This window comes from Ictidomys tridecemlineatus, chromosome 5 (assembly GCF_052094955.1).
Source record: "Ictidomys tridecemlineatus isolate mIctTri1 chromosome 5, mIctTri1.hap1, whole genome shotgun sequence".
Taxonomy (NCBI): domain Eukaryota; kingdom Metazoa; phylum Chordata; class Mammalia; order Rodentia; family Sciuridae; genus Ictidomys; species Ictidomys tridecemlineatus.
In genome coordinates this window covers 181,325,061-181,347,044 of record NC_135481.1, presented here as the reverse complement: position 1 = coordinate 181,347,044, position 21,984 = coordinate 181,325,061, and the positions used below count along the sequence as shown (strand labels likewise).

The 21,984-nt window shown below is 50.6% G+C and overlaps 1 long non-coding RNA gene across 3 annotated transcripts in view; it reads left to right on the top strand.

Annotated features, from left to right (window-relative positions):
* Positions 1-16,769, top strand: part of LOC110598612 (uncharacterized) — a 67,789-nt gene extending 51,020 nt beyond the window's left edge. The window contains exons 3-4 of one of the 3 annotated variants that reach the window (XR_013439690.1): positions 15,807-16,068; positions 16,420-16,769. This is a non-coding gene — a long non-coding RNA (uncharacterized LOC110598612). Of the gene's footprint in view, positions 1-7,224; positions 10,821-15,806 lie in introns of those variants that run through there. The other 2 variants (XR_013439688.1, XR_013439692.1) reach the window with 2 other exon arrangements.
* Positions 16,770-21,984: the final 5,215 nt, after the last annotated feature.

Genomic DNA, 21,984 nt, shown 5'->3' with positions numbered 1-21,984 from the left:
GTCTCTGGAGCATCCAGGCTGAGAGGGAATCACCTGCCCACATCCGCAAGGAGATTAAGCTGCTGCGTGGGGTTGACCAGGGGAAGCTAGAAAAGCCCTTTGCAAGGCCCGCCTCAGAGCAAGGGCTCAGGAAGGGCAGCCACTCTTCCTGATATTTTCCTTTACTTTGAGCTCTCCCAGGAGGTAAATAAAGTACAAATCCGGTGGTCATGGGATGTGGGGTTCTGTGAAAGGAGAAGCCAGGGAGTTTAGATTTTTGTTTTGTTTTTTCCTCTTTCTTCATTTCCAATGTAGAGGGGGAAATCTCACTACAGGGCAAAGTGGGGTCTGGGCTAATCATGACTTTCCTGCATTCCCCATCCCCATCCGTCAATATCAGCTGCTGCCCCCACTCCCTCCTCCCCCCATGTACTTTGTGCCCCCACTGCCTGTCCCCACCCGGTGACTCACACTCCTCGAATCCATCAGGGCCGATTGTTCTGCAGGCCTCCTCAGTCCAAAGCTCTTGATGGATTTGGTAATTGGGGTAATTACGGTAATTTTACCTTAAAGACAGGCAGCTGCAGATTCCCTATTGGGGAGCCCTCTCCCTGGGCCTCCTGCCAGCCAGTGTTCAGGAACAATGACAAGTGGCTCCCACTCCCCTCCCCCAGAATGCAAAGTGACAGGGGGTGGGGGTGGGGAGCTCTCAATAGAAAGCCCCTCTTGACGGCTCCCGGTGGGGGACAGGGACCGCAGGATAGGTGTGCCAGGGATCATTTTCCTTCCCACCACCCAGCCTCTGTTCCAGGGACATGCAAAGCACCTCCAGGACATTCATCTCTTCCCTATTCAGTCCTGAAAACCCAAACAGGGAACCCCCGCCACCTCTAGTCCGTGCGTGCGTCAGGTCTCTTACAGATCTCTAAAAGTCCCAACTGCGCATATCCTGCAGTCTCCAGGTGTGAGGGGTAGGCAAGAATAATGGACCCTTGAGAGCCTCACCTGTCCCTACCAGGCGCCAGGACACCCTCGCACTTCCCCTCCACAAGAGCCTGCGCTGCGCTGCCCCCAACGGCAGCCTGAGGAACTTCACTTTCATCCTAGGATCCTGGCTGCAAAGCCAAGTGCTGCTGCAAAGTCTTGAGAGATAGAGATCTCTTCCAATTTTCAGTTTAGAAGGCATCTCAGAGAAGGGGGACTGCCAGGGAAGTCCTCAAACAATGTATGAGATTCCTCTGGGGTGCATGAGTAGGGAGGGTCCCAAGCCAGACCTCGGAGCTGACCAACCTGGTGGTCAAACCTGGGTTGGGCTCAGATATCCCAGTTGGTGGTTCCAGTCTTTCCAGATCTCCAGGGATCCATTTCCTATCCCTTTCCTGTCCTTCCACTGCCCACTCACCTTTTCCCCCACTTGGGACACCCAGCCCTGTAGTGTCTGCTCCACAGAAACTCCTTCGCCTCAGCTCCTAACTCCGCGTTCCCTCTGCCTGCTGTGCCCTTCCACCCTGCGCCTGCAGTGCCCTTCCATCCTGCGCCTGCTCGCCTTTCAAGTCTCAGCTAAAATATCACGCCCCGCAGAAGGAAAATCCAGACCCGCTCCAGTTTCACTGCCTACGCATTGCAGCTCCAGGTCTTTCTCCTCCTTCTCCTTTATCACAACTGCAACCATAGCAATTTGTGTGATGACATATTTTAATGTCTTACTCCACAGCATGCAAAGTCCCAAAAGCAGCTCTGTGGTGATTCAATACCCTAGTCCCATTGCCGGGGTCTCAAGAGAAATTTTTGTTGAGTAGCTAGGGAGGACTCTTCCCAGTCTCTTCGGAACCTGGGAAAGTGAGTGCAATAGCGGCTACAGAATTTGCCCATTTGGCAGCATCTCTTCACCCCGCCCACCTTCCACTGGGGCCAATAAGTGACTTAGGCCTCCTGGGATTGGACCCCAAAGGCCCCACCTCCAACGCTGGCCAGCCAATCACTGACCCCATGGAGGGCGTGTCCAGAGGGAGGAGTCTGGCTGGAGATGAAGTGAGAGAACAGGGTGGGAGAACTCTGAGAGCCGCCTGAGCCTTCGCTGAGCCCAGGAGGCCCAGAAGTCCTCTCCGATTTGCACACGATGACCAAGACACCAGCTTTGGCTGCCATCTCTCTGCTCTTTCTATCTACAGATCTCTTTTGCCAGCTTTCCCCTTGGCTGGCCCCTTCACATCATTTTGGTGTCACTTCAAGAGCCACCTCCTCACTGAAGTCACAGCTGGTCCACCCACATCCCCTCAGCACCCACTGTTCCTCTCCATGCCAATGGTTTTGTATGGCCAGCACCAAGGACACTTTTCCCCAGGTCTTCTCTGTCCCTGGAGCATGCTCAGCCTGTGTCCAGGTGGACCCAGGGACAAGTGCCAGGGAGTTAAGGCCCCTGGGGACAGCTTTCAGCCAGCAATAGGTGGCCCTGGTGGACAATTCTCTGTTGGGTGTGTTTGGGGGGCGGTTACTGGGGACTGACCCCAGGGGTGCTCTAACACTGAGCTGCATCCTTAACCCTCTTAGTTTTTTGAGTCAGGGTCTCTTAAAGTGGCCCCAGGCTGGCCTCAAACTTGTGATGCACTTGCCTCAGCCTCCTGGGTCACTAGGATTATAGGTGTGTGTCACCGCAGAGGGCAGAACTCTACTCCTTAGGGGCACATGTCAGAGGCATAACATAACTATTTCCAAGAACACCCAGCAGCACTGAGCCCCCTGCCCACATCTCAGACCCCCTTGGCTCCTCTTCCTCCCATCTCACGTCTCCACCTCTCGCCTGCGTCTTCCTGGGATCATCTCCCAATTTAACTACTCACCCTCCAGCTCTTTACTTAGGCCTGTTTTGGAGGCCACCAGATCTAAGACCCTTCCCTCCACTCCATACAGTTCCACATACCCCCCCCACCCCCCGCTCTGTTTTATTTTTCTCACAACATGGAATTGTCTATTTCTGAGCTGATGTGTCTCTCGCACATTGATCTGTGAGCTCCATGAAGGTGGCCCTTCCCCGTCTTCTTCATTACTCCGACGCTGGCCTAGCCCATATTGAGACACACAGTAGGCATTTAACTGTCGCATGAGTGACTGAGGATTCCCTCATTTCATCCTCACCGTTCCTTTTGTGATTTACAATGAGCCGATTGAATCTCTAGGAGCACAGAGAGATTGGGGAAAGTCACCTGCAGCCCCACAGAGGAGGAACAGAATCCAGGGCCTGTCATTCCCTGGTGTGGCCCCTACTAAACGCTGCCTCTCCCAGGGAAGCACACCGAATGCTAGGCAAGATGTGTCCTCTGCCTGGGTCATTCCTGCCTCTTGCCTAAGATGATGCTTCTATTTAAGGACATCTTTATAAATCCCTCCTCCTTTCTCTTAGAAGCTGGAGGCAACAAGGAGTTTGCATTTGTTTGCTAAGACTTCCATAACAAATAGCACCGCCTGGGTAACGTAGAAATTTCATTTCTCACAGTTCAGGGGTCTAGAAATCCAAGATGAAGATACTGGAAAACTTGGTTGCTAGTGAGGATTCTTTTCAGAGGTCACAGATGGATTTTCCTCCATGTTCTGGGTGGGGAGGGGAGAGCTAGTGTGTCTTTTCCTCCTTTTATAAAAACACCAATCCTATTGGATTTAAATCCTACCCTATGACCTCTTTTAACTTTAATTGCCTCCTGAAAGGCCCTGTCTACAAATACAGTCACCTTGCAGGTAGGCTCAACATATGAATTTGGGGAAGACACAATTCAGTTCTTAACAGGGCTTCTTATAAAAAACCCTAATCTGGCAGGATATGGTGGTGCACACGTGTAATCTCAGCAACTGGGGAGGCTGAGGGAGGAGGATTTCGAGTTCAAGGCCAACCTCAGCAATTTAGTGAGGCCCTGTCTCAAAATCAAAATTAAAAAAAAATTCAAAAGGCTGGAGATGTAACTTATTGCAAAGTGTACCCTGGGTTCAATCCTCAGTACGAAAAAAAAAAGGGGTGGTGGTGGCTGGGGCTGTAGCTCAGTGGCAGAGCGCTTGCCTAGCATGTGTGAAGCACTGGGTTCAATCCTCAGCACCATATAAAAATAAACAGATAAAATAAAGGCAGGGGACAGGTGAGGCTCTCAAGGCTCTCTTTTTAAAGAAGAAAAAAAAAACGTGATGTGAACCCAGCCAGCCCAGAATGCAAAGAGCCCGGAGAAGTGGGCACCCACTGTGAGCTGTGCTTACCCAGCTGCTGGGCGGCTGCAGGATCATCAATCACCAAGATGCCACAGGATGGAAAAAAGATGAGCCTCGGATAGCGCAGAAGATGAATGGGGAAATGGACGTGTGATTAAACCAAGATCCTCTGCTGATGGTTGGGGGGCCACGGCGGCGAGGGCAAAGTTAGCACAGCCCCCCGTTGGGGTCCCAGAACCTGTGGGGGTAGGGGAGGAACTGCCCCTCTGCCTGCCAAGGTTAAAGAACTTTCCTTCCAACGGTGTCCTGTCACCCCTGCCCTGAGAGTGAGTGAGTGAGTGAGCGAGGTGTGCAACTGGACTGGCACTGGGAACTGTGGAGGGGGTAAATCGTGAGTCCCCACTTCAGGCTGCCTGGCTCTCGTTGACAGTTAATAATAGTGAGAGTGCATTCCTGAGCACTTGCTTTAGGTATTTCTGACCCTCCTCATTGGGTCAGAAATACCTAAAGCAAGTCAGTCAGGGAGGCTAGAGCTAGATCGGGTGGTGAGAGCAACAGTTTGGGGAGCAAATAGACAAAAGGACAAAGAAGGAATTGTGTGCTCATTCATTCAACCAACCAATTTTTGTTGAGCACCTACTAATACCATCACAGCCACAAAGGTGAGAGAAAAACCTCCCTTGGTCTCTGCCTTTATGGGGCTATGTAAGGGAGATGGATGACAAAACAACTAACTAAATAAGACAATTTCAGATGTGATAAATGCTAGGAAGCAATTAATTAAGGTGATGTGAGAGGGAGAGGGAGAGGAAGCAGCTTCAGGTGGGTGGTTATGGATGGCCTTTCAGAGGAAGGGGAATCTGAGCTGAGACCTGAACATGAAAGGAGCTGGCCGTGGAGTAGCCGGGGCAGGGTGTTCTGTGCAGAGGGGACCGCAGGAGCAAAGTCCCCAGAGTAGGGATGAACATGGGATGGCAGGAATTGGAAGGAGGCTCCTGTGGTCGGTGTGTGAAATGGAGGGAACGGGAGGAAGTGGTGTGGGGACTTAGATGAGCTTCCTAGGCCAAGGACAGGATGGGAATACTGATTTAATTTTGTGAGACCCTCTGGAGGGCCTTCAGTAGGATTGGATTTCTCTTTTACAAGGCCCCCCGTGTCTGCTGCATGAAGGGTAGGCAGGAGGGGGAGAAGGGAAAACAGAAAAAAGACCTCAGACCCTCGAGGCTGTGCACCACCATGGCCACCATCGTTGTCATCAGTCACCACCGCCAGCACTGTTCGATTAAATCAATTTAGGCAAGGCATGGCGGCACACCCATGTAATGCCAGCAATTCTGGAGGCTGAGGCAGGAGGATTGCAAGTTCAAGGCCAGCCTCAGCAACTTAGACCCCTGGGTTCAACCCCCAGGACTGCAAAAAATAAAATAATCAATTAGGGCCTAGGGATGCCATTCCTTCTCGAATTCTTACACCACAAGCTGCAACCTAACTTGGTATGTACCCTGAGAGTTTCTTCAAGAAGAATATTCTTGTGACAAATAGCTGAGTCCCAGATTGGCACAGCGGCTGAGCTTCCTTCCATCATTGTTGGCCAGCGGACTAGAATCAGGCAAAATGCCAAGCCTCACCCAGTGAGGCTGTCTCTACACCGTATCCTTTTTCTGTTTATAAATGCTGCAGCCTCTGAGTTCTTTGAACCTGCGTGGTGTGGAGGGCTCCCCGATTCTAGAATCATCAACAAAACCTAGTTAAGACCTTGAAACTCAACTCATTGATAATTTTGTATGCCCCCCCCCCTTTGTTTGCATTACTGGGGATTGAACCCAGGGGTACTTTACCACCAAGTGACATCCCCAGACCTTTTTATTGTTTATTTTGAGACAGGGTCTCACTAAGTTCCCCAGGCTGGCCTTGAACTTGTGATTCTCCTGCCTCAGCCTCCTGAGTACCTGGGATTATGGGGGTAGTGCACTCAGCATAATTTTTGTCTTTTGAAAAAAATTATTATGTGCCCCACATGGCACCATAATAACCATCATGGTCCCCACTGCCACCGCCATCATTATCATCATCAAAAGCATCGAGATGATGGAGGTTTGGACTCCATGACTGTGGGAGCAAGGGAGAGAAGTGGGTGGATCGGGCCCAACAGAGTTGTAGATGGACTGTTGTGGGTGGGGAGAAGCAGAGGGCAGACAGTAGCCCTGGCTGTGCCCAGGGGATCTTCCCGCTTGGTGACCCTGTCCAGGTTTCCTGCTTCCCTTCTTGGCTCTGCCCTCTCTGCAGGCCCACCTAGTCTTGTTCTTGCCGCAGGCAACTGTGGTTGACTGAAGGAGCACAGGGTTTGGAACTGGGCACCCCATCTTCTCTTTTTCTTTTTTTTTAAACAATTTTTTAGTTGTCAATGGACCTTTATTTTATTTATTTATATGCAGTGCCTCACACATGCTAGGCAAACACTGTGTCCCTGAGCCATAACCCCAGCCCCCATCTTCTCTTTCTCTGTGACTTTGAACTCAAGGTTCAAGTTCGATGAACTTCAGTTTCCTCGTTTGTGAAATGGAACCATGGTAACCCCCTACCATCTGTGGGGTTACTGAACTGTGGGGCAGTTTTAGCTGTCATCATCACTGACAGAGCTGAAACTAAAACACTGAATTATTGTGAAGATAAATTTGTAAAGCTCAACATCAGTGTCACCAATATCACTTGCATCACCATCATCATCACCACCATCACCATCATCACCACCGTCATCATCACCACCATCATTATCATCATCATCATCACCACCATCATTATCATCATCATCATCACCACCACCATCACCACCATCACCTCCATTACCACCTTCACCACCTTTACCACCATCACCACTATCTTTATCTCCATCATCATCAGCAGCATTATCACCATCATCACCTCACGGGGTGAATCGGATACTATCAGTGCCAACCCAAATCTCCTTAGCACTTATTGTGTTAAGTGTACAATATGTCACTTGTCAGTGTACAATAATCAACTTCTAGCTGTATCTGTATCTCTTTATTCAAGAACTTTCTCTGGCTATTGGAGCCCACTCTGCCTGAGTCCAGGTGGGCTAGAAGAGCAAGGAACAAATGCCACCCTCCTGAGGAGCAGCCGCTGTCCAGTGACTCTCAGGAATTGATGAATAAACACCTGGGGGGGTATGAATTGACCCTTGGGTGGGTAACTCCAATGAACAGCTTCTACATTGTTTTTGATTTCCTCAGTGGAATTAAGCTGTAGTTGCCCACGGTGATAACCTGCTTGATAAATATATTATGGGCTGCCTCCCCTTCTTTCTCACATCCTGCTCTCTTGTTTATGCTGGATCACCATTCCATCTCTGCCTCAGGGTCTATGTCTGGGGACAACCCAAACAGCAACTCTGGATTACTGTGAAGATTGACCTTGTAAAGCTCTTGGTATACATTAAATGCTCAATAAATTCATTATTGCATGAAGGACTAAATGGGGCTTTGCCTTCCTTGAGGAGATAGACCAGGGCAGGGGAAAGGAGAAGGAAGATACCTGGGACCATGGAAGTCAGCCAGAGAGGCTGACCGTCCTCCTATCAACAGCTGCTGCCACTACGCAATCACCCCTGTTCTGAGCTCTCTCTCTGCCCCTCTGAGTGGTGGCAGGTTCAAGGTACGGCAGAATCACAGTGGCCAGAGCCTATGGAGAGGCACAGCAAGCTGTTCTCATCGCCCAGATCCAAGGCCACAGTGCTGTCCCCACTGATTGTGGGGCTACCTCCAAAGCAAACTTTTTCCTGGGAAAAAATACAATACTGTCCTTGATAGAGCTGCTGCAATTTTATTTCTCCTTGGGTCTGGAAGTCAGGGACAAACCCCCACAGAGATCAGGGCCCCGGTGGCACTGTCCCACAGCAAACCTGTAGAAAGTGGCTCTGCAGAGGTCTGGGACTGGGTGTGACTGAGGGCTATGTGTGTGTGGTTAGGAGGGGAGGGGACACCCAGCCCGAGTCTTCTCCTGGATCCAGGGCATTCCTGGATCTGAGGAAGGATCCCTGGAGGGAGACCCAGTCTGTCCCCTAAACTACTCTGCTCCTGCGCTGGGTACAAGGGCACAGAGCTATTAGGAGAAAGGTTGTGGCCCCCACGGCTGTTCCTTAGGTTCTGAGGACTCAGGTGGGGCTCAGCTTAATGGCCCAGTTGCGTGATTGGCATGATTCAGATAGAAGAGGTGGGCATCTGGGTCCAGGCGATGCTCACCTGTGGGAAGGGGACTGAGGAGGCTGAGGGTGCCCATGGAAGATGCTGTTGTCCTGCCAGAGCCCTCGCCAGGCAGAGCACCGTCCTCCCGGTTGCTGTGGCTCCCAATTACCCCTCTCTCTGGAGAAGCCGCCTCTGCTGATGGAAAATGTCTTGCCAGGGAACTCACGCCCCGACCCCCACCCGGCGCCTCTCGGGACGGCAGCCCACACCCGGCCCCGGCGCCTGGCCCCAAACAGGACGGAAGCAACCTGCGCTCCGGCGCCCCCTTGTGGACCAGACGAGCTCCAGCGCACGGCTGAGCCTGCGGGTCCCCTCTCCCCATCCGCCTCCGCTGCCTCCTGAGGAGCTCGCCTCCCTCTGTGCATCGCCAACTCCTCAAGCCTCGTCTTGGCCTCTGCTTCTCGGTCAGGCTCTCAAAACGTGGTCCCTGGACCAGCAGCGAAAGCATCTCAGGGAACCTTGTTAGAAAGGTGCATTTTCAGGGTGCAGGTGTCTGTCTTCAGAGCCCTCCAAGTGATTCTGATGCAGCTACAGTTCGAGGGCTGATGCTCTAAATGACACAACTGAACTCCTGTGAGATGGCACCCACCTGTCATCCCAGCGGCTTGGGAAGCGGAAGCAGGAGGATCACAAATTTGAGGCTGGCCTCAGCAACTTAGCGATGTTAGAGAGACCCCTGATTCCAAAAATAAAAAGCAGGCTGGAGAGGTATCTCAGTGGCAGCTGCCCTGGGTTCAATACCCAGCATGGCAAAATAAAGCAAAACAAAAATAAAACAAAACACACACAATTGAAAACAGCTGCTCGTCCTTGGTGCCCACAGAGCCCGGAACCTCTCTGAGCTGGACAGGAGTCCGAAGCAACTCCTGAAGGAATCCAGGGCCCAGGGGCCTAGGAGGAGGGCCACCTCAGCTAGGATGTCCTGAAGGCATCTGTCACTGCTGGTACTGAAAATCTTCACACTAAAGTGTGCGGGTCAGCTCCAGGAAGAAGGGCGCCCTGCAGCCATGCTGACCTTGGACCTCTCAGCAGGGACCCCCCAGGCTCCTTTAGAGATAGAGACCTGAGGGGAAGGCACATCCCAACAGGGATTCTAGCCTCACCAGAGGGGCCCAAGGAGATTTCAAGGTCAAAGAGCACCCAGGGACCTGGCTCTGGACCGATTTCCCACAAGGGACTTACTGATATCCCCTCCAACATCACAGAGCAAAAAGCTGGCTGGCTGCGTGGACCTGTCACTGCAAGATGTAGAAACAATAGACGGCTCTTCCAGAGGCAGCAAGACCAGTGACTGCTGAGGGACCCAGGCCTGGAAGGGGTGGGCTTCGTTGATTTGTGGTCCTAGCTGGGAGAAGAGGCAGAAGGACCCTCCTGAGAGAGCTGGAGCCCAAGGGAATCCAGCACCCAGGGTCATGGCAGAGGCAGCCAGATGGCACGTGGGAGGGCCAGCACCACATGGCCCCTTCCAGCCTGGCATCAGGCTACCAAGGCACTGGGATAAGGGGTGACAGACGGGGACAGGAGCCTGCTGTGAAGGGCAGATTCTGAGTCAAGATGGATTATGGATATTGTACGATTATGTCTGATAATTATAATGACCACATGAGTATCGTATAATTATCATATGATAATTATGGGTATCCTCAGTTCAATTCCAGGGTCTGTCCCTGATTGGCTATGTGGCTCTAGGCCAACCTCTTCCCCTCTGTAGGCCTGAGTCTTTCCATCTGTATAAGAAGGAGCTTGAAGCTAGGCCCAGTGGCACAGGCTTCTAACCCTAGCCACTGGAGAGAGTGAGGTAGGGCGACAGCAGGTTCAAGGCCAACCTGAGCAACCTAGCAAGACCCTGTCTCAAAATAAAAAATAAAGAAGGCTGGGGTACAGCTTAGTGGGAGAGCACCCCTGAATTCAACCTTCAGTACCAAAAAAAAAAAAAAAAAAAAAAAAAGGAAGAGAACAAGATGCTAAGGATGACAATCTGAGTATCTCTGCCAAGCCCATGAAGGAAACTCTTGAAGACTGAGGCTACTTTTTGCGCCTGGGAATGATGGCCACATATGGGCCCCACTGACCTTTCAGCAGCTCTTGGCCACACTAGCTATGGACCAAGGACCTTTGCACAAGCAGTTTTTGCCCCTGGAACTCTCATGTCATATCCAGACTATACCAGTTCCTTACTGAACTCTCACATTGTTCCTTGTATTTCCTATAAAACCTATCACAGTCTGTCATTTGATGCTTATTTTGTGGCTATTTGATTTATATCTCTCTTCCACATGGCTATAAACTTGTAAGGCCAAGACCTCTGCCTTTCTGCTTGCTCTCCTTGCATCCCATGTGTGCAGGGCCTATAGTAGGCATTCATTAAACACCGACTGAAGTGAATGAATGACTGACGGCCAGCATCATTATTATTTGAAGGCAAGGAATTTCCTAAAATGTTGGGGAATCTATTGTCACCATCTCAGCAAAGGCCAAGGGGCAGGCCAGGGACACGTGTAACTCCCCGATGGCTTTCAGTGCTGAGCCCCTTCTGCAGAGGAGAGGCTCCTGCCTCTGGGGGTCCCTAAGCTGTCCAAGGCTTCCCTCACCATTTCACCCTTTGCACTGGGGCTGAGGTGGTGAGGTTTATCTCAGGGTTTGGTCCCATTGGTGCTAAGGGTCAGAGGCACCTCCAGGGGGTCGTTAATTGGCCAGGCTCCCTGGGTCTTTGCCACTCTGGGAGTTTGCAAGAGTTTGCTTGCCTGGAATCCCAGTATGAAGGCAGAAACACACATCCATGCACCTACACTAATACCCACACTTAAAAAATCACAAGATGTGCACACACAAGCACAGATCACAGACATGGGATCCCCCGATGTGTGCATACACCAACACAGGCATGAAAACGTGCCTGCACGCAAGTGCTCACACACTCACATGGCAGCAGTGGCGTGATGCACCCACACACGCAGCACCAAGGTTTGTGCAAAGACCCAGCACGCCCACAGGCGCAGTGTAGACCAGACCCTGTCAATCTCTGTTCCGTAATTCGCTCTCCTCGGGAACCCTGTTCGGGGGCCATCCCAGGAACACTCAGTATTTAGAAAGGCCCTTCCCTCAACTCCCCGCAGTCACCCCGCACCCCACAAAGTGACCCCCACTTTCTAACCCTCGCCAAGGCTCACAAGGGGCTGCCTACAAACTGGGAGGGGTAGACGGTTTCCAGAAGAGGTCCCCGTCTCGCCGGTTTCCCGTCATCTGCCGCCTGTCATCAGCCTCATTTCTGCGATGGGGCTGGGGCGCCCTCTGGTGGCGGAAGTTGTTCACTGGAGCCTGGAGGTGCGAAGGATGAGGATGAGCCAGCCTTTGGCCCATCCTCCCACCTTGTCCCCGTGTGGGTGAATCCTCCGCGGACAAGTCTTGATGCCTCGTCGCAGAACTGGGGGTGAGGCCTCACCTGGCATTCACTTTTCACACCTGGGCGTCCAAGAGACAACCTGGCTGGAAAGAATCATGTCTTAGCTGGGGGGCTGGGCTGTGGGGGGTGAAAGGCAGAGCCCTCCGGGGTCACGGTGGCCTCTTCTTGAGAATCCTCTCCAACGGGGCTGGAAAATACTTGTTTGTGGGGCTTGGGACAGGAGCTCTGGTTTAGTAGGAGGAGGAAGAGCCTTGGAATAGGAGACTTTGGGAGTGGAGCCCACCCCGAGGAAGGAAGGGAGGGAGGAAGGGAGGGAGGGAGGAAGGGAGGAGGGAAGGAGGACCCATTTAGCTCTTGTAATTCCCCAAACAATCAGACAATATGCACTATTGCCCTGTTGCTGCAAAGGAAGCAAAGAATCAAAGAGGAAGATCCCAGGCCTCCTCCTCACAGGCTCTCCCTACAGGCACATCTTGAGTGTGACACAGGACAGCCAGGGTTTGTGCAGGGAGCCAAGCCAAGGCAGCTCCAGCCCCAGCCCGACACCAGCTCCCATAAAACACAGTAAGAATCGCCCGAGGGACTGTTTCCCAAAGAAAGAGCCCCGGCCATTGCTGGTTGAGAGCTCACTCTGTGACCTTCGTGAGTAAAAAGCAAACACACATGTGTGTGCACACACATGCCCAGGTGTGCAGTTGGAGAGCTACAGCCAGATCTGAAGGTGCACACATATACACACGCCCACAGAAACAGCTCCACCCGACATGTTGGGGTTTGGATAGGAGGCATCCCCCAACCCCCTCTGTCATTGCAGGAACATTCAGCGATGGGAGAGTGGACTGTGAGCGCCATAACCCAGCCAGTCCTTGTAGCTTCAGTGGACTAACTGGTGGTCACTGTAGGCAGGTGGGGCGTGGCTGGAGGAGGTGGGTCACGAGGGAGTGCCCTGGAGGGGTGCCTCTTCCCTGGCCCCTTCTCCTCACTCCCTCTGCTTCCCATCTGTAGGCGGGCAGCTTTCCTCCACCTTGCCCTCTGCCATGATGCTCTCCTCCCCAGGCCCAGAGCAATGGAGTTGGCCCACCAGGGACTGAAACCACAGGCCAAAATAAACTTTTCCTCCTCTAAGTTGTGCTCGTCAAGTATTTTGGCCACGGTGATGAAACGTTGAATAATACAGACTGCACACTGAATTGTGAAGAAGTCCAGACAGAAACACACACACACACACGCACACACCCTTAAATACAAGGTTGGATAAAGCAGTGAAGTTCAACCCACGCATGTCAAGAAGTGAAGGAAACTGGCGCGTGGGTCCATGGGAGGACTAACAAGGACAGCGGTTTGCAAAACCTCAGCCTTTTCTCCCTTATCACACTACACCCAGGTGAACACACAGGCACACACACACACAATAGCACATACACTGAGACACACCACACACACGCTTGTGCGCACACTGCTCATACAGGTGTGTGCAAACTCACACTTCCTGCCCCATCAGCTCAAGAGCACAGGAAACAGAATTCCTGGAAGCAGGGAGTCCGTGTCTTCCTGGGAGTCCGTGTATTCCCATCACTTTCCCTGTGCAACGGGCCAGGGACATCAAACTCTCCTCTCCAGCTTGGGTTCCAGCCCCTATAGGTAGGAGGGGCTCTCATGTGAAGCTGCCTCAGGCTCCAGTTAAAGATGCTCTCAGTTTCCTCATGTGCATGGTGAGGCAGCAGCACCTCCCTCGTGTGGTTCATCTGGGGATCAGGTGGCCTAATGTGTGAAGGCACTGAACACAGTGCTCCACTCAATCCATGTTGGCCGTGTCCCCCAGGACCCCGTTACCAACCACCATGCTCTAGAGGGCCACCTTTACACTTTCCAGCCTTCCTCAAATCCCACCACCCCAACAGACCAAAGACAGAATAACCACAAACCTGGATCCTCTCCTGGCTTAGCCCACCTGCCAGGGTGCAGGGAGGCACACAGCCCTGGTGAGTTGGAGGAAGCCAACCTAGCACCCTGACCCTGGCCTGGCATCTGGGCACCTTGAGAATGCCTTCTGTGCCCTCCACTCTCTTTTCCAAGCAGGATAGCTGCTGTGAGAGAAAGAAACATTTAAATCAATGACTTCGCAGAAGTGAGATTCAAACATGAACACAGGAAGAGGAGAGGGCTAGAGGGTTTCCTTCTAAATAATAGCAAGAGCTTAAAAAAATAGTATGTGCTCTCCTGGCCACTTCCCTGAACCAGACACTGTCCTGAACGAGACATTGTTCCCCTGTTTAATTATTAATAAAAGAGGGATGTAGTTATTATAACCATGCAGATGCTGAAAGGGAGGCTCATGGAGATTCAAACTGTACCCCAGTTCTCTGAGCTGGCAGGTGCCTAGGGCAGAATTTGGACCCAGGTCTCCCTGGCTCTGAAGCCTCTGCTCTCACTCCATGCTAGGCATCTCCAAAATGGTGCCCAGAGCCAGTCTCTTGAGAGCTAACTAAGCCAAAGCTTGGGAAACTTATGCCTTGCAGGAACAGCAGGATCTGGGTGCTGGGGAGGACTCTCTGATCAGCTCCTAGCAGGCTGTGTAAGGACAGGCTGAAAAGTGTCTGCAGGAGGTCACATGGGCAGAAGGCGTGTCTCACTGCCTGAAGTTGACTGTTGGCTCCAACCTGCAAGATCTGCTGGTGACTAGAATCAGGCTCTCCCCCCTGCGGAAGGGCTGTGCTCTCTGGAGAATAGTTGGATCCATGCTTCTCCACATCTCTAGGGCAGAAAAGTTGGCCTCAGAAATGATGAAAATATTACCTACGTCACAGAGAGATAATCTCTGCTGGATAAGGAAGAGTTGAAAGGAAAAACGTGTCATTTCCCCAGGGAGCACCAGGTACAAAAGGTAACAACAGCTAGAGTAGAGGAACTAAGAGATGTATCCCCAGGTCTTCTCAACCAATCTAGCTTAGAGTCTTCCAGGGCGAATACCTCCTTCCACATTTTCTCTACAGTGTCCTTCCTTCTCCCCTCAGTGGCTGAACCTCCATAGCTAGGCCCCTCCCCCTGGTCTTCCTTATCCACTCTCCTCTTGTCTTTGAAGAAACAAACAAAAATCACAATGTATAATACTGATAATGATGCTGTGAGATGAGCACTTTTATCCTCTACTGAAGGGTGATATGTATCAAGAACTTAAGTATATTCTTAAATAATCTAGGATGTATCCAAAGTTTGGGGGACAGTAATAGTGTCTGTTTTATAACAGGGAAAATATGAACATAATAAATGTCAACTAATAGGGAAATGGTTAAATACATTAGGATATATTCATAAACAGAAAAAGAGTGCAGTGTCTAAAAACTATGTTTCCAAAGAATATTTAATAGTTGGGGTAAATAATACTACTGTTCCCAATCCATTACCCCTCCCTGTGTTCACATCTTTTGCCAAATGAATTTGCAAGTGTTTTCATTAGAGAAGCTGAGCGTCCTTCCCCACTCTTGCCTTGGTCTTTGTACTGTGAAACGCTGGGACCAATGGCATGGTAACCTAAGTAATGCAAACAGAGGCTTAAGATATGTTGGGTGGTAGCCTTTGCCTTCTGGGCTTCTGCTATGGCCAGGAGACCATGTTCTAGATGGCCTTCTGGTCCCTAGAGGATGAGAGGCTTGAGAGGCAAAGCTCCAACCAACCAATATAGCTGGGAGCCCAGCCCTACCCTGCAACCCTAGCTCACCCACATGTGAGCAAGAGTCAAATGTGGTTTGAAACAGTATCACTGGCAATAGCTGAATGATAACGGTAACTGGGAAAAGTCCACGATCATATACCTATTATGCGAAAAAAGAATTCACATACACAAATGGAGGATAGTAAATTAAAAGTTAAAGTGCTTAAATCTTGAGCTTTTTCCTTCTGAGTATTTTTCCTTCTTGTATTTTACTCTATAGTAAAATAGAATAAAATGAGCAGGAATTTTTTCATAGACTAACTTCAGCCGAAATGGAGCCGAGCGTGTTTTGGTGGCGGAGCACAGCAGGACCCTGGATCAGGAAGCCAGATGGGAGCGGGGGCTTCCTGGGCTGCTCTCCCGCCCTCTGCATGCTGCGGCTCTTAAGTCTAAGCCCGGGATGTCACAGAGCATGCTCAGCCCTGCAGGACCAGCCTCCCTGCCTTCGCCTTGCTCCATCCGCCTTTGGGGATTCTAACCTTCAGGGAAGGAGGTGAAGACAGTCTGGCGTCTGAGGAGTGAGTCGGGCTCCCCTCCCTTCCGGCCATGCAGAGAGGGAAGAGCCGGGTCAAGATTCCACCCGAGATTCCAGTGCAAGCTCTGCCCCTTACTGGCTGGTGACATTCTGAGCATTCTAAGTCCCCACCTATAAATCGAGTCGGCCTGAAGGCTCCGGCGAGTGTAAAATGAGCTTCTGGGAGCACAGGGCTCAGCAGTGCCAAGCACGCAGCCAGGCTCCAATCCATGGACATTGTTTCACTTCCTGCAGTCCAGCAAGAGGGTCTGGAGGAGAGGGGTCACCCCGTGGGCCTCTTACCATCACTTCTGTTTTTGACCTTTGTTCCTATCCCTCATTCTATGCCACGCAGGTGTAATTGATAATTAACTGAAAAATAAATGGCGCTCAACTCTGTCACCTAGTGGCCACACTGGGTACCTGCAGGCAGCTCCAGGCATTCTGCAGCCAAAGAGGACAATTTATCATCATTCATGGTTTAACCGGGGGAAATCACCAAAGAAGACAAGATGATGTGGAGTATTAATTATCTCTGATTTTTTATGAATAGAAACTCGTTATTTAAAAGTTTTACCTGATATACTATGATTATATAAAATATTATCACTGGGAGAAACTAGGTGAAGAGGACTTGGGAAATCTATTTTTGTAGCTTGTGAATCTAAAACTATTTCAAAATAAAAAGTTTAAAATAAAATTCAATTTGAGTGAGTCAAAATATTTTCACGTTGGAACAGAGGTAACTGCCATGATGGGGGAAGGTTTCCTAAGCAGGAGAGAGGAAGTAGTCAGTCTGGAAGGTTCTGGAGCCCAGCAGCTGGGGGCTGGGATCTGACCTCCATGTCAGCAGCTCAGTCACCTCGCCTCTCTGAGCTTCACTTGTTTTTTTTCCTATAGTAAAGTCTGGATGTAATGACAGCACTCACCCCCAGGGCAAGTCGAGGTTATGTGTAGGTGCCCCGGAAGCCTGTGAGCAGTGTCCAGGGCCAGGGCAGCCCTCAGTAAAATGTTACCCAGGATTATCCCCTTGGGTAATATTTTATATAAATATATATTATAATATAGACAGTGAAGAAACTCTTAGTGTCAGCAGGACCCATGTAAGACTGGACCCCATGGACATTGGAGAATGCCCCCATTGTACCCCAAAAGAGGAGAATTGACTGTAAAGGGCATGGGAGCCTGAGGGTGGGGATAGAAGGTCCTATACTTTGTTGATGTTGTTTTGTTTTAGGGTTTTTAAAAAATGTCTTTAGTTGTAGATGGACGTAATGCTGTTATTTTACTTATTTACTTTGATATGGTGCTGAGGATCTATCCCAGGGCCTCCCACATGCTAGGCAAGAGTTTCACCACCGAACCACAACCCCAGCCCCTACACTCTGATCTGGACATAGCTACCTATTTACACGCATCAGGCTGTGCATGGTAAGTCTCTGGATGCTTTACTTGAGTTCCACTTCAGTCTTAAAAACCAAAATTTAATGATTATATCCTAATGCTGAAAATTTGAAAAAAAAAAAACACTAAAACTGAAAAGTTGGGTCTCTCTTCCACATCAGGCATCAAAATTAATTTTAAAAAAATAACTAGAAAAACTATGGACAGATACTGTCAGTTTGCCGGTTCAGGGAGGAGTTTCTAAGGATAAAAACCAAGAAGAGCATCAATGAAGCCCCCATAGCACTACCAGATGGAAGCTCCCTGTTCCCCAGCCTGGCCCCCAGCAATCACTCAGTTAATATCTGTGGTACAAATTCAACGAATGAATGATTTGATAGCGTTCCTCAAGCAGGTACTTGGCAGCATGAAAGGAGTGAGGGGGCGGACAGGGTGTACTGGTGCCTGAGGACCTCTGGGCAGCATCCTCCTGGCAGGGAACTTTTGCCCTGGGCACAGGGCCTCTGGGGGTGGCCTGGACCTCTGCAGGAGCTTGCTCTCAGTAAGCCATGTTGGGTGCCCCCTCCCTCCCAGCCTGCCCCTTTGCAGTGTGCAGGTGGGGTAGCCTCTGCTGCTCCTGGGGAATCAAAACAGATAGGCAGTTAGAAGTAGCTACCAAGAAATAAGTTCTTAGGCCCAACTCCAGCCCATTGCCCTAGAAAGTGATTTCCAAGTTAGGGATTTTCAGGGCAAGGCCCATGGGCCAGATGAATATGTCTACTTAAGGGCCCAGCTGTCCCTCACAGGACTCTTTCTTGTGCTCTCCAGCAAGGAAGGGAAGGAGGGGCGGTGGTGCCCCAGGCATGCACATTCTCTTACTTCACAAAAAGAGGCCCTCTGTGCAGCCTGGAGGATCCTCAGGACCCTGGAGAATGAAGGCCACTTACCCAGGGAGACTCAGAAGCCTGGAACTGAGTTGGGCCCTTTCATTCCTGAGCCTCCATTCTCCTAATGAAGTGGCACCCCCTTTCTGCACAGAAAAGCCCTCCTCACCATGGCTGATTTTAGGACTGTCAGCAATAGAGTCCATTGTAGATAAACTTCCTATTTTCATGTCATCCTGTTTACTTGGCCACTGGCTGAGAAGATACCAGCACTCCAGCTGCTGGACACCCCCTTACTAGTTTTTCACAAACATATCCAGTATAGTACTTTGAAGAAATGTGCAAACAAGGCTTCTGGCCTTGAGCTGGGCTTCACAGAGATGTCTACATTTTTAAGATAAGTTACAAATGGGCCCATGGTAACAGCTGGCAGGGGGAGGAGAGAAAGGGGAGAAGAAGGTCTCCCCTTCTCAGGTGCTGTCCTTGAAGGATTAACTTGCCCAGAATCGTGAAAGAAAAAGCTGATTTTATGTGAACTTCTGCAGACTTTGAACTTCTGAGCCCCTCCCCTTACACACTGGGTATAAAACTCTGAAACTCTCTGAACTCGGGGTTCAGGGGATTGATTGATTACAGCAAAAGCTGTGCCCTCTGAACCTGGCTGCAGCCAAATAAAACTTTCCTGCTATCTTCGGTGCCTTGCCTCATTTGCCCCTACAACACTAAGACACTTCCTTTGTCAATTAACGATGCCCAGTCAGTCCCATAGGTGACTCACATAACCTGGGAGATAGTGGCCATTTACAACCCTTCTCCATAAACAAAGAAGCTGAAGCTCAGAGAGGTGGAGTTACTTGCTCAGGATCTCACAGCAGCTGAGTGAGTTTGAAGAGGCTCTGGGGCCCAGGGATATCTGGCTCCAATGCCCACCATTTTAATCACTGTGCTCTGAGGTTCAAGAAGGAAGATGTCGATAGCCTGCTGGGCTTCAAAGGCCAGCAGGATATGTGAGCAATAATTAAAAGAATTATAGTTTTATAGTAATGATATAGAGAGAACCTAAGCTTTCACACCCACCCCAGGGACACAGTGATGACAGGCACATCCACATTGCGTGCACAATAGACCAAGACCTACATGCAACGTGGGGACCTAGTGTCATGCCAGAAGACACGTGTGCAACAACCCACCCACCTGCATACACACAGAGGCCTGCAGCAGAATCCTCACATCTCTCAGGCTGTGGTGGCATCCCAGAGGCCCCAGGGAGTGACCAGTATTCTACTTACCCTTGCATTGAAGACTCCAAAGATGTCCTTACCGTCTCTGAGGTACTTTGTGTCGTCTTCAAGCTGAGCCAGCATAGAAGTTCAGCCAGAGGCACATCACAGTTGTCTGGGTGTGTCAGGGTAGACAGGAGCCTCTAGTGATCACCACCCAAGCCTGGGGCCACCAGAGAGGCCCACCAGGACTGTGTCCTGCACTGCAGCCACTGGAATTTGGCTTCTTTTGCCAACTGAGGGAGAACTCCTTGATGAACACACACAGCCCCATGTTCAGCCACACACTCAGCCTCATGTGGAGACACGCATGTGGACACAGGAGCTTCCTCGTGGCTCATCACACCCCATCAATACCAACTGAACTCAATGGGGAAACCTACCACCTTTATAAAGTTTATCTGCATCAAAATGTCCCTGTAGGATTATCACAAATGTTTTCCGTCAACCCTGGGGCCCACTTTTTACTCAAACCTATTTAAAAAGGAAACACTTTCACACCATAAATGGAGCACTCAACATCACCTGCCATAAGGAGAAGTTAATAGGGAAAATGAATTAATGAGTGTCTTGGCTCCTTCTGCCCTGTGAGTCTAAATGATCCCCATGTTGATTTAGCTGTCCTGAGAGGCTTCTCCCATGTCCACCCTGACTCCAGTCCTATGCTTGAAATTAGATTGCTGCAGATGGACTGCATCTCCCAACCACCTCTGAGCTGGGTGCAGAGGCACACCTGTAATCCCAGCACTCGGGAGGCTCTCTGGGACTCTAATGCTTGGAACCCAGCTGCCATGTTGTGAGAAAGCTCAGGCCACACACAGAGGCCACCTGGAGTATTCCAAACCACAGTCCCAGGAGAGGTCCAGCTGATGGCCACATCCACACCAGACGGGTCAGTGAGAAATCCTTTGAAATGACTCCCACCCAGCCGCCCTTGGACTCTCACTGCAGGAGAGACCCTAGAGAGAACTGTGTAACTGAGTGAGCCCAGTGATCTCAGAACAGAGAGACACATTCACAAGAACAAGGATTGGTTAGCATTGGGTGGCACTGTTAAGTTTAAGGTGGTTTGTTACACGGTAATGGATACCAGGGACGGCTGCACATGGTGATGCATGCCTGTAATCCCAGCAGCTTGGGAGGCTGAGGCAGGAGGATTGCAAGTTCAAGTCTAGCCTCAGCAACTAAGTGAGACCCTAAGCAACTTACTGAGACCCTGTCTCAAAAAAAAAAAAAAAAAAAAAAAAAGATAACAGGGACACATAGCTGTCTCTAACTAGGACAGCAAGAGAGTTTTGTGCAGAGGTCTTACAATTCCATCAAAATGTTAGCTCCACGGAGAGAAGACTGATTTGCATCCTGCCATATTCCTAGTGCCTGCACAGCACCTGGCTCAGTAGGTATATTGAAAGCCTCTCTGGTCAGCTGCGGGGCTCATTTAGACTCACTGGACAAAGGGAGCCAAGACTATCACCAATTCATTTTCCCTGTTAATTTCTTATGACAGGAGACGTGAGGGCTCCATGTATGATGTGAAAGTGTTTCCTTTTTAAATAGGTTTGAGTAAAAAGTGGGGCCCAGGATTGAGGGAAAACATTTGTGACAATCGCACAGGGACAGTGCGATGCAGATAAACTTTACAAAGGGAGCAGGTCTCAGTAAGTATTTCCTGAATGACTTGATCTCAGGGGGAGCATACAATCTAATTTACTTTATTAAAGGATCCCGGTGACAGTGGCATGGAGAGCAGATGGTCAGGAGCAAGGATGGAGCAGAGAGAGGCTGGTGAAGAGGTACTGCAACAGTCCAGGCACAGGAGGACACCCTGCATGTTCTGCTCCGTGTCTGGATGCTGTCACGGCTCCCTCCCTGGAATAAGGCCCTCCCAGCCCACCCTGCAGACCCAGCCAGCCTCCCTCCCTCCCCCCAGCTTGCTTTGCCCTTTTCACTACTGTCCTCTTTTAGCTCATCACTATGGTGCCTCTGCTCCACCTCCATCCCAAAGCTCCCTGCCCAGAACAGCCAAACAGGAGCAGTGGGCAGGGCCACAGGGTGTGGCTACAAGGGACTCTGCTCTGGAAAGGGATTCTCAGGCCTGAAGAGAGGGAGGAGGGACACTGGGCCAGGCTCTGGAGTCTGACCCGAGGCATCTGGACTCTCGAGAAATCAGCCTGGGGTCTCTGAAGGGCAGGGCAAGAGTGATCAGCTTGTCTCTTGGCAGTGCCAGACACATGACCATCTTAGCAAATTGACGGGTGGCCCACAGCCCTTCAGAATCCCCAGTGACAATGGTGCTGCTGAGGACAGAGAGGGCCCAGCCCACTCCACCTGTGCCACATCCTTGAGAATCAGCAGTCAATGCTCAGGAATGAT